Genomic DNA, 10,970 nt, shown 5'->3' with positions numbered 1-10,970 from the left:
TTGTCTTCGGTGGATCAATATCAGTAATGAGTACACATGAAAATTGAACATCTGAAAACAATTTTACTTAAAACCATTTATATCTATATCCTTCTTATAAAATTTTCTTATTTTCTAAGGATACCAGTACTCTAAATTGAACACTGCTAACCTAGTATAAATTAAATGCTTGTTTGTGAAATCAATACATGATTGTGAAATGAATAAGTATATGAATGAAAATTAATATTTTTAAGCTTATTTAGTTATGAGCAAGTTATTCAGTTTATAATTTAATGTTTTTTACAATAATGCATAATTTTTGACAATCGTTATATTCAAAAAGCCTAAATTACAAAATATATTTTCAAAGGCATGCTTTTGTGAACACTGGAATTAATAATTAATGAAGTTATAATAATGTTACATTTGGCAGACAGAGTTAAATTAATTTTAATTTGGAGTTTGTTTCTTCTTATGTAAACAAAATATTTTTCTAGAACTTCAAACATTTACTAGGCCTGTGAAAAGCTTATATTCCCGAAGCACTACACCTTTTGTGACTAATGGATAAAATAGTTCCAGTCCTGCCTTACATCCATTGAGAAAGAAAAAGGAGACATTGAAAATAAGTAAGGGCTTCAACTTTAAAACTTTTGTTGAGCTGATTGTGATCATGGACAGGTTTACAATAGGAACTGAAGTTTCTTTTACCTAAAATAAGCTACCAGCCTAAGACTGGAGTCCCACCATTAGAGATTCAGTATAGCAGACCTTTTTTTGAAAATCCTTATAATAAAACTTTGTATTTGTAGGCAAACGTGATATATGTGAAAGGTATTGAACTTCCAACTTGAAGATCCTACTTTGTTTTTATAATCAGATATGTTTTTCCTGGGCAAGGTAAAAGGGTCAGCCTGAGACTTGTTAGAGCCCTATGTGTGGGCCAAAGGCACAAGGGCCTGAATCGAAATAATGAAGAGCTCGGAGGAGGGATGTATGATACATGAAAGATAAGATTACCAGTTTTGCCTGTGGCTGGCCAAGTGCTTTTTCAGCTACTTAGATTGTCTATATCAGTATAATCGAAGTGATTTGCCATGTGCTAGAGCCATAAATGGGAACAGAGAGCAGATGTCTTGGCACACAGACCATGTTTTTTTGACAAGAGGCCTCCACAAGTAGTGTCTCCAAGTAGCTCTGGAAAGCTGTCTATTCAAAATGTAACAATTGGAAAGGTCTTCCTCACACACTACCTTTTTCCAGTCATTAACACCCTAGATTGTCATGCTTCCTTGATCTCCAGGTGCACCTTTCTTGCCAATCCTAACTTGAGGCAGACCTCACCACTTATAGTCAGTATTCTTTCTTCTAGTCCATTGAACAAGCTGCCAAAAGCCACGAGGGAGTGGTTCTTTTTGGCTCCACAACAGACCCATATTACTCAGCTTTAACGGGGGCATCATTCATGCTCTCCCATATGTAGTTGGCTCTGTACTTCCTTTCCGCAGCACCTGCGCTCAACCATTTTGACTTTTCTCAAGTCCTACGCTTATCTTACCATCTTCATTAGTGACCAATATCTTCATCTCGTCCCTCTGAGATCACATAGCTTTTGGCACATAGTACTGTTATAGCATTTAATCATTTTGCATTATTTCATCTATTTTACCCTTGAGAAACTGGATATAAAAAGGGCAAGTAATCTGTGGCCATGCCACCCTGAACAAGCCTGATCCCATCTGATCTCGGAAGCTAAGCAGGGTCGGGCCTGGTTAGTACTTGGATGGGAGACCACCTAGGAAGACCAGGTGTTGTAGGCATAAAAAATAAAAAAAATAAGAGATTGTAAGCTGACAAGGTCCTTGCAATCTGTGAGGTCTATCAAGGGTTGCCTCGCCTAAAAAATAAGGCAAGTGAATAGTCCAAGGTCACACAGCTGATAAGAGGCAGAGTCAGATTTAGGAGTTAGGTTTCTAAATCCAAATTTGCCTCTTTCTATTTCATCAAAGCTCTATTATAAGGAAAAGCAATTTTCCATAATAAAAACAACTCCAGAATCTCAAGGTGAAAAGCAGATCTTCAGAACATGGACTAACAACCCAATAGTTTAGAACTATGACCACTACCTTTCTTTTTCCTCTTTGCTTCACTAAATTAAAATGATCTGGCAATTATATTTGTTCACAAAGATGAACTGCATTCCTTCAATGGTTAAAAACGCTTTCTCTTGGGTTGAATTGAAATAGTCAGAATCGGAGTTTCTCAAAGACTTCACAAACTACAGTTTTTTGTTCTTTTTTATGCTTATTGTGTTACATGCAGTTAGCTTCTGTTTATTTTCCATTGGTGGTTGAGGAAGTCTGACATAGTTATGCTCTCTCACTTGCAAGGGCTAATGCAATATACAGTCCTGGGGTTGGTAGCCTCTAAAATGTCCTCCAACAATCCCTATCTCCTAGCATTCTCACTGTGTGTAATCTCCTTCCTGTGAATAAGGGCTAGACTAATTGATTCACCTCTCACAAACATAAATATGTAGTAGTGATAGAATGTTGCTTTCAATATTGTTATAAAAAGACTGTGGCTCTCATCTTGGGAGCCTTCTCTGAGAGCCTGCTCACGCATGCCCTCTTCTCTCTCTCACTAAAGCTTACCAATACCCCAATAAGCTTAGAAGCAGATTCTTCCCCTGAAATTTTCTCTCTTTTATAGTCTTCCTCTTCAAATAAATAATGATTTTCTTAAGGGCATAAATAATGGCGTATTTACCTCTTCCTCCCTCGCACAGTCTAATGTTTTTTTCTGACACATATTAAGTATTATATCATGATGTTTGAATCAATGATGCATCTCATATGCTTCAGTCAGGATACATTTATTGAGTAAACTACTATTTGGTATCATTTCTCTTATAAAATTTAATCAGGGCATTTGTAAGCCACCACTTACAAATCAATATCTTTCTGGGACAACATAAATAAAATGCACAAATGCACAAGTTATTGTTTCTGCAAATAATCTATTTGTGGAAATTGCATAAGACAAAAGTTAAAAAAAAAAACCCAAGCCATCACCTTAAACTATCATTAAACCTGCATAAAAGTGTGTTTCTTACACTAATATCATTAATAAGTAAGACCAAATGGTTTATAAACCCCCAGATGGCATGATTAAAAATCTGATATAAAGAATACCATAAAAGACTTTAGTTTATTTAATTTAACAAAAAAGATCTTTGACTTAATCGATATCTTTTGTGTTGTATATTTTTAATTTTAACAATTAACATGGCACAGGGAATTTTTATGCTAATTTTATAGTTTCTTGGTTGAGCCCTAACACCATTATCTGCTTTAATGAATAATTCATTCCCTGTTGAAAATCTAACTATATCATTTTTACTGAATGTGAATGAAACTTCGAAGTGCAATTTAAGTTGAAAGAATTTAAGATTGTAGAGCATTCCCATAAACCATCAAAAAGTGCTGCGCTGGCGATATTACCTAGCACTCAAGTGTAATCGCTTTACAGAAAGCTCATGTGAGATTCTAAACTTTGTTTCTTTTGTGAAAAATATTGATGGGATTCATTTCTTCCTGCATTTCCACACTGTGCAGTGACTACTTCTACCTCTAAATATCTAAAACAATATGCTCTTTGTTTTCAGCTGCTGATTGAGAACCTAGATAGTCACTGTAAAGAAAGCCTACATTTGCTCTTCCATTGCCATGTTTGCCATGGAGAGAAGTCTTTTCTAGTAAAGAATCCCAACACTGTAAATGGCTTAAATATATCAACAAAGATTTATAAGTGGAATTAATAGATTCTTAGTCCATTGCATCCTAAAATCTCAATAAATGAAATAGTGGTGACCCACTCTTAGGAGAGAAGCTAGTCAATGTAACTATTTCTAAGTCCACAAGACTTTGTCATCAATCAGAGTATCTGCCCTTCCTGGTTCTATAATTAGGGATGGGCACATACGGGGATAAACATTTTCCTTAGAATTGGATACTGGCTGGTCATCATGGCTTACATGGCAAAACATCTTAAAACTGGGGCAACATTAGGTTTATACCTTGTCATGTGAGCAAACAGGAAACTTAGCAACTTTCCATAATCAAACAAGCCATGAAAAAGTAATAGAATAAATGTATTTATTCCAAGAAATGATACACTATTTCCTTATGTTCAAAATGAATCTTGTAATCATGTACTTTCCTTTATTGCTTTAGCCAAGAGGAAGTTCACATTAATTTATAGCACAACTTTAACAGGTGGGGCTACAAATGTCATGCGCTGAAACACTGATTCTAATAAACAGTTTTTATTAATCAGATTTATTAGATAACTGTACTAAAAAGCATCTCAACCAGCACCCCTAAAAGACATACATACACATTCACCTTCTTAACTAAATCTCAGTCTGACTCTCTTGCTATATCCATTCTCCAAAAGTCTCAATCACAAAGGTGTCTGGATGAAGCACATCCATGGGAGAACAGTGACAAGAATTGAAGGAAAAGAAAATAGTAGGAGAGTCCTCTCTCCATCTAAATCTTTAAACACTCGTTTACAAACTGTTGTCTAAGTGGAGAGAAAATACACTTGCAAGCAAATTGACCCTTGCAAGACTGAATCTTCAAAAACCTCAGATGTGGACAAAAGACTGGGATGCTCCAAATGGCTGGTGGGCTCTCTTTATCATTGAGGGAGACTACGTAGCTGGTTTTAGTGAGCTACCGGTGTTTTAGCCAAGTGATATTTGTTTTTAAGATCTCCTAGCAGAACTAACCTAAAGTTCTTAGGCTGCATTGGACAGGAAAGATGATATTTAATGTGATCTTATTCTTTGAGATATGGTGATGCTGATGCCAATCATAGTTGACTTTGGGTTCCCTCCTTTTCTTTCAGTGAACATTATGAGTTTTATATAGATTAGACTCCCCATCCAGATTTTTATTTTTAACACTTTATGAATAAGAGTCAGAGGAGCTTTAAAATCATCACCTGTCCCATGGGCTTTCAGACTCTCATTCTTTCCTAAAGCATTCTTAGTTACAAATTTAAAGGATGAGTTTGGGGATAGGGAAAGAAATATTTAATTAAAATCTATGGCAATATCACCAAGACGATAAAAATCTTTTGAATTTCCTTTTGAGCAGATAAAAAAAAAAATGCAGCCCTTCCATTTCTCTTAGATGTTATTTTCAAGATAAAAGCACTGAATTTCCAAACACTTCTATTGTCAGCTCTCTGGCATGTAACCCTATCTCTCGGAAAATAAGAAAGTCAGAAATGTGCATAGATGCTCCTTAGCTTGAATCTGTGGCCGTGGCACCACACCTTCTCTCTTAAATGGCATTTTATAAAACCAGGTTTTGCCTCGTTTGTATTCTCTACGCATCTCTCCCTTTTTGTCTACCTTAGGTCTTTTAAATTTAGCTTCAAGAAAAGTGCCGTATTATGGAATCAAGTCCCCTTATCTTTTTTCCCCCAAAAGAATTGTGCGCAATATTTATTTCTCTTCTGTTGCAATTTAAGACACACAGGAAAATGTGTTGAATACCATCACTCCAGCTCTCATCTCTCTATCAAGATATACACATTTTTATATAGTATATAATGAAGAGAAGCTATACATTTCTTTATTTTCTGCATAGCCTATCAGAATTTAGATGTCTAAAACTAAGGAAGTATTGTAATACTCAGCAGGGTAAATAGTTTTTTGTTTCACAGGGTGAATAATAACTAGAATTCCATATTAAAGACAAATATATTTACTACCTAACTCACTGCTGTGAGAGTTATAAAACACGTACGTATTTATGATGTTTTGTTCACAGTCAGTATTCAATAACCATTTAACATATGAGGGGTAAATGAATAAGAATGGTAAAATTGTAAAGAATCCTCATTTACTCAAAGTAGTACATCAGTTAGACTGCTTAAAATAAAGATATTATTAATTTTTTCCCCTATTTTTTTCTCCACAAGTAAAAATTTGGATTGAACGCCTGTGGCCTTTTACTCAGGAAAACTTGGGTAAATTTATGATGACCTGCCATTAAGTTTCATGAGTTGTTTTTTTTTCCCTGCAAAGATTACTGGTCTCATGAATTGGAAAAAAAAAAAAAAATCAAATGGTCAGACATATGATTTTTAAAAGAAATTTTCAGGCAAAATTAGCTACCAAGGATATAAATTCATTGATCTAGTTTAGTTGTTGAATTTATATATTAAATGGAATTGGTTTATTTTCACAAAATTTACTCAAGAATTATTTATTTTTTAAACTGTCTGAGGAATTTAAAGTATGAAAAATATTCTTCACTGCTCCTCTGATATACTTTGAAATGATGCTTGATAATCGATAATAGAAAAAATAGTAGAGAAGAAAGAAGAATTAAATATATTGATTTCAAAGACATAAATTAGAATCACAATATAAAAACAAAACTTCTGTTTTCAACTTCAGTCACATTTAAGAAGGCTTTTAGCACCCACAATTATCAGTGACTTTATGAAGCATATAAATCCTTCAAGAATTAAAAAATTGGAGAAACAAGTCATAAAAAGGGACTTTTTTGAGGTAGATAGTGCTTTTGTCATCTGTAAGAACAGTATAGAAATTACTAGAATCTTTCTAAGAAAAGCAGTAGCATTTAAGCTTTGCAGGTTTCACCCAACACAGTTTTAAAAAATGAAAAAGTGAGAAATAGTGTTTTGGATATTTTTTAGAAACGTAATTTAGATGATATGTGACACAACTACAATTAATGAGCCTTATTTAGGTATAATTCTCTGGAAGTTTTTAAATGACCTTTCTGTTCAGTATTAGTCCTGAAATACTTTCAGGAATTGTTGGATGGGTTCCATTTTTAAGCACTTCTCTTTAATAGTAATTTTTAAAGAATTTCATAAAAACTGTTGAAGAAAATAAATTTATGCATTTAAAGTCAATTGATCTTTGACAAGGATGCCAAGGATACAAAATGAGTGTCTCCTCAATAAATGGTATTACAAAAACTGGATACCTACATGCAAAAGAATGAAATTAGACCCTTATCTCATATCATATATAAAAAGTGACTCAAAATGGATTAAACACTTACATGTAAGACCTGAAGCCATAAAAATACTAAAAGACAATACACGGAAAAAGCTTCTTGATACTGGTCTTGGCAATGATTTTTTTGGATATGACATCAAAAGCACGAGTAACAATAACAAAAATAGACAAATCATTACATCGAACTAAAAAGCTTCTGCACGGAAATAGAAACAACCAACAGAATGAAAAGGCAACATATGGAATGGGAAAAAAACGTTTCCAAACTGTATATCTAATAAGAGGTTAATATCCAAAATATATAAGGAACTCATATAACTCAATAGCAAAAAACAAATAATTCAATTAAAAAATGGGCAAAGGACATGAAAAGATATTTTTCCAAAGAAGATATACAAATGGCCAACATGCACATAAAAATATGCTCAATCATCAGGGATAACAAGTGTTGACAAGGATGTAGAGAAAGGGGAATCCATATGCAATGTTGGTGGGAATGTACATTGGTACTGACATTGTGTAAAATAGTATGGAGGTACCTCAAAAATAGAACTACCATATATTCAAACAATTCCACTTGTGGGTATATATCCAAAAGATATGGAAACAACCTAAATGTTCATCAACAAATGAATAGATAAAGAAAATGTGAGCTATCTATACCTATATAGGTATACTTACATACACACAAAATACAGTACTATTCAACCATAAAAAAGGAAATCTTGACATTTATGACAATTTGGTTGTACCTGGAGGGCATTATGCTAAGTGAAATAAGCCAAACACAGAAAGACAAATACTGCATGTTCTCACTTATATGTGGAATCTAAAATAGTCAAATTCATAGAAGCAGAGAGTAGAATAGTGGTTGCCAGAGGCCAGGGGCAGGGTAACATGGGGTAATGTTGGTCAAAGGATAGAAAGTTTCAGTTATTCAAGATGTATAAGGTCTGGATATATACATAACTACACACACACACACACACAGTTAGCAGTACTGTATTGTATACTTGAAATTTTCTAGGAAATAGATCTTAAGTGTTCTCACCACAGCTCTAACCCCCCAAAAAAGAATATTGTAATTATATGAGGTGAAGGATATACTAATTAGCTTGATTGTGGTCATCATTTCATAATATACAGATATCAAAACATCATTTGTACACCTTAAAAAAGAATAGGCTAATACTCTGAAGAAATTATATTCTAATTATCCAATATAATTGTGAAATCTAATTATAAATATAATTCATAAAATAAAATTAATGAAATCTAAATTATAAAATAACAAAGTTATAAATACATTTTTGTTTTGGAGTTGAACTCCAGTTATTCATCCCCAAATACTGATTAATTGTTTAGCCAAGAGTAGTCTCTGCCCTGGTTTTCTTTTACTATCTCTTTTCTTGTTGGCATAGGTCTTTCATCTTCTACAGGTAGTTCTTCATCTGTCTCACACCAGTCTGTGTCAGAATGGTAATTTCCTCATAATTGAGTTCATTGGCCCATTTCAGAACCATCTCATTTTTCTATAATTGTTTAAAGATGTTGCTTTATTTGCTGTTTTAAAACAATCTAAATAACAAAAAAATGAGGTAAGAACCTAAGATTTTATTTCTCTCACACCCTCTTAGCTGCCTGTAACTGCTTTAGAGGGTTTCTGTTATTACATCATCAAACAGTGAATGGGGCTGGGGGTGTTTCTGTAGACTGTTCCAGACATTCTCCTAGCATTTCTACTTTGATTACTTTATGATCTAGAACATTCTGTTTATATGTTTTTGGTCCACTTATGCATGGGTTATCTGGACTTCTGCTTCTGTGTAGTTCTATTTGGAGAAGAAAAAGAAGGACAATAAGCATTTCATATATCCTCAAAGGACAGAGGGACACATTGCTTTCAGATTGTTTAAAAACTTTATTCAAAATAATATTAGTTTAGATATTTAAAATAAACAGAACACCCTGCCAACCTTTTGATAATGCTCTATCTAGAATGCCACTTTCCTTTGCTATAGTTTTTGCTATTGGACCTATCCTTTAAAATTAATTATGACTCAGAGTTTCTCCAGGTCATCTATTATGATTTCTTCAGTAAACTCTAGTCTCCTTTCTCCTAAATTATGTAGCACTTATTTACACTACACAACCTAGTATGTTTGTACAGTCTGGTCATTTTTCTCTATTTGTTTCTTAAGGTTTTTTTTTTTACAAAAACACATTCACAAGTTACTTGAAGGATAGAATCCTGTCTTATACCCGTTTACACATTTTAATTACATATCTAACTCAGTGTGGTACAAACAATAGCACTCAATAAACAATTTCTGAGCTTATAAGCATTTTTTGACAGATGATCTAGTATTAGCAAAATTCAGCCTTTGGCTGATGGATACTCAAAGTGACAAACTAAAGATGATTCTGTCAATTATCTTTTCTAACTATAGAGGTACTACAGAACAGAACCACAGATGGAAAGGTCTGCCTTTCTATACCTTTTGTACATTTAATTTGCCATTACTGAACTTATGCTTACTTCTTAAATATAGTCTTCAAAAAAAATCACTTTCAAATTATTAGAAACAGGTTGTCTCTCTAGAGGGGAAACTGAATAATTACTAGGGAGAGTCAGAGTACATGCTGTAGGTGAAGAGTCAGTTTAAAGTTGAACTTATGGTCCTGAATGACTTGCAATATTTGTGTAAAAAAGGAGACCTGTAAAAGTGGAAAGAGATACTAAACCATGAACTAACTGGATGTGGTAAAATTTAATATCGTTGCCTCAGACTTTGGGCTTACCTAAGGTAGCAGGGCTCCACAACAACTTATCATCATAAATGACAGTCTGATTAAATCATTAGGGGTTGCAAGACAGGACATCATCTAATATTCTCTCCAGTGCCACAGTGAGATCATGATGTTGAGAAGATATTTAAATTTTTTTTATCACGTGTGTAGAGAAATGGGAAATTCTTTCAGTGATCTCTCTCAAATTAGGATATGGCTTGAAGTCATAAAGAATAAAGTATGAGTATTTTTAGAGTATAAAAGGAGAGAGAATACCTAGAACTGATGTCGATCTAGATCCACAAAGCTGGCACCAGTCAACTAAATTTCTATTACAACAATTGAAGCTAAAGAGCCACCTTTCTTTTTTCTACTTTTATTTCTTCTTTGATCTTATGTGTCACTTCTGGATATTTGTTTTGACACTGTGGTCTTTATAATTTGGGTTTACATTTGACATGAAAGCTTTTGGCCTGAAGATGGCCCCTCTATGCTTTGAGTTAAAGTTAACCCCAGATCTTCATATTTTGTATGACCTCATCCAGGCTGTGTGACCTCAGTTGAGAGTAACCCAAAATTAGAGAGCTTCAAGCAGGTCCTTCTATTACCCTTGAAGGTAGGGAAAAATTAACACCTAAGAATTTGATCTAGATGAAAAACAAGAATTTAGGCCACATGTCATGGTTAAAGCAAGAAAATAGAAGTCACTTTGAGATTAAGCAATGTGAGTACCCATGAAGCAGACAAAGTTTGCTATCTCAGATGAAGGAAGAAGACCCAGCAGCAAAGGAGACTAACCTTTTAGGAAGACAGATGAACAAACTCACAATTTTAAAATTGAAAAAGAAACCATCAATCAGAACAAGGAGATTCATAATAAGAATAAAAACTAAAAAGGAGTACTGATGCCGTAAAACTCCATACTTAAGATATTCTACTTGAAGGACCAGACAATAGAGAGAAGTTAATGGTAACATACTAGTAGAACTACGATTCCTATCAAAGTCACTGGCAAGTGATCCCTTCTAATCATTGCTCTTATCCCATGTTGTAATCTGTGGTGATTTACTGATCGGTGACTCCCCACAACCAAAAGGTGAGTTACTCAAGGACAGGCAACATGCCT

General features: G+C 33.9%; 1 non-coding gene across 1 annotated transcript; it reads left to right on the top strand.

Annotated features, from left to right (window-relative positions):
• Window positions 1-1,683: 1,683 nt before the first annotated feature.
• LOC111736406 lies at window positions 1,684-1,802 on the top strand. The gene has a single exon (XR_002779173.1). It is a non-coding gene; the product is annotated as a 5S ribosomal RNA (ribosomal RNA).
• Window positions 1,803-10,970: the final 9,168 nt, after the last annotated feature.

This window comes from Pteropus vampyrus, unplaced genomic scaffold, assembly GCF_000151845.1.
Source record: "Pteropus vampyrus isolate Shadow unplaced genomic scaffold, Pvam_2.0 Scaffold19, whole genome shotgun sequence".
NCBI classification, from domain to species: Eukaryota; Metazoa; Chordata; class Mammalia; order Chiroptera; family Pteropodidae; genus Pteropus; species Pteropus vampyrus.
The sequence above is the reverse complement of the archived record's forward strand: the minus strand, read 5'-3'. Positions and strand labels throughout refer to the sequence as shown.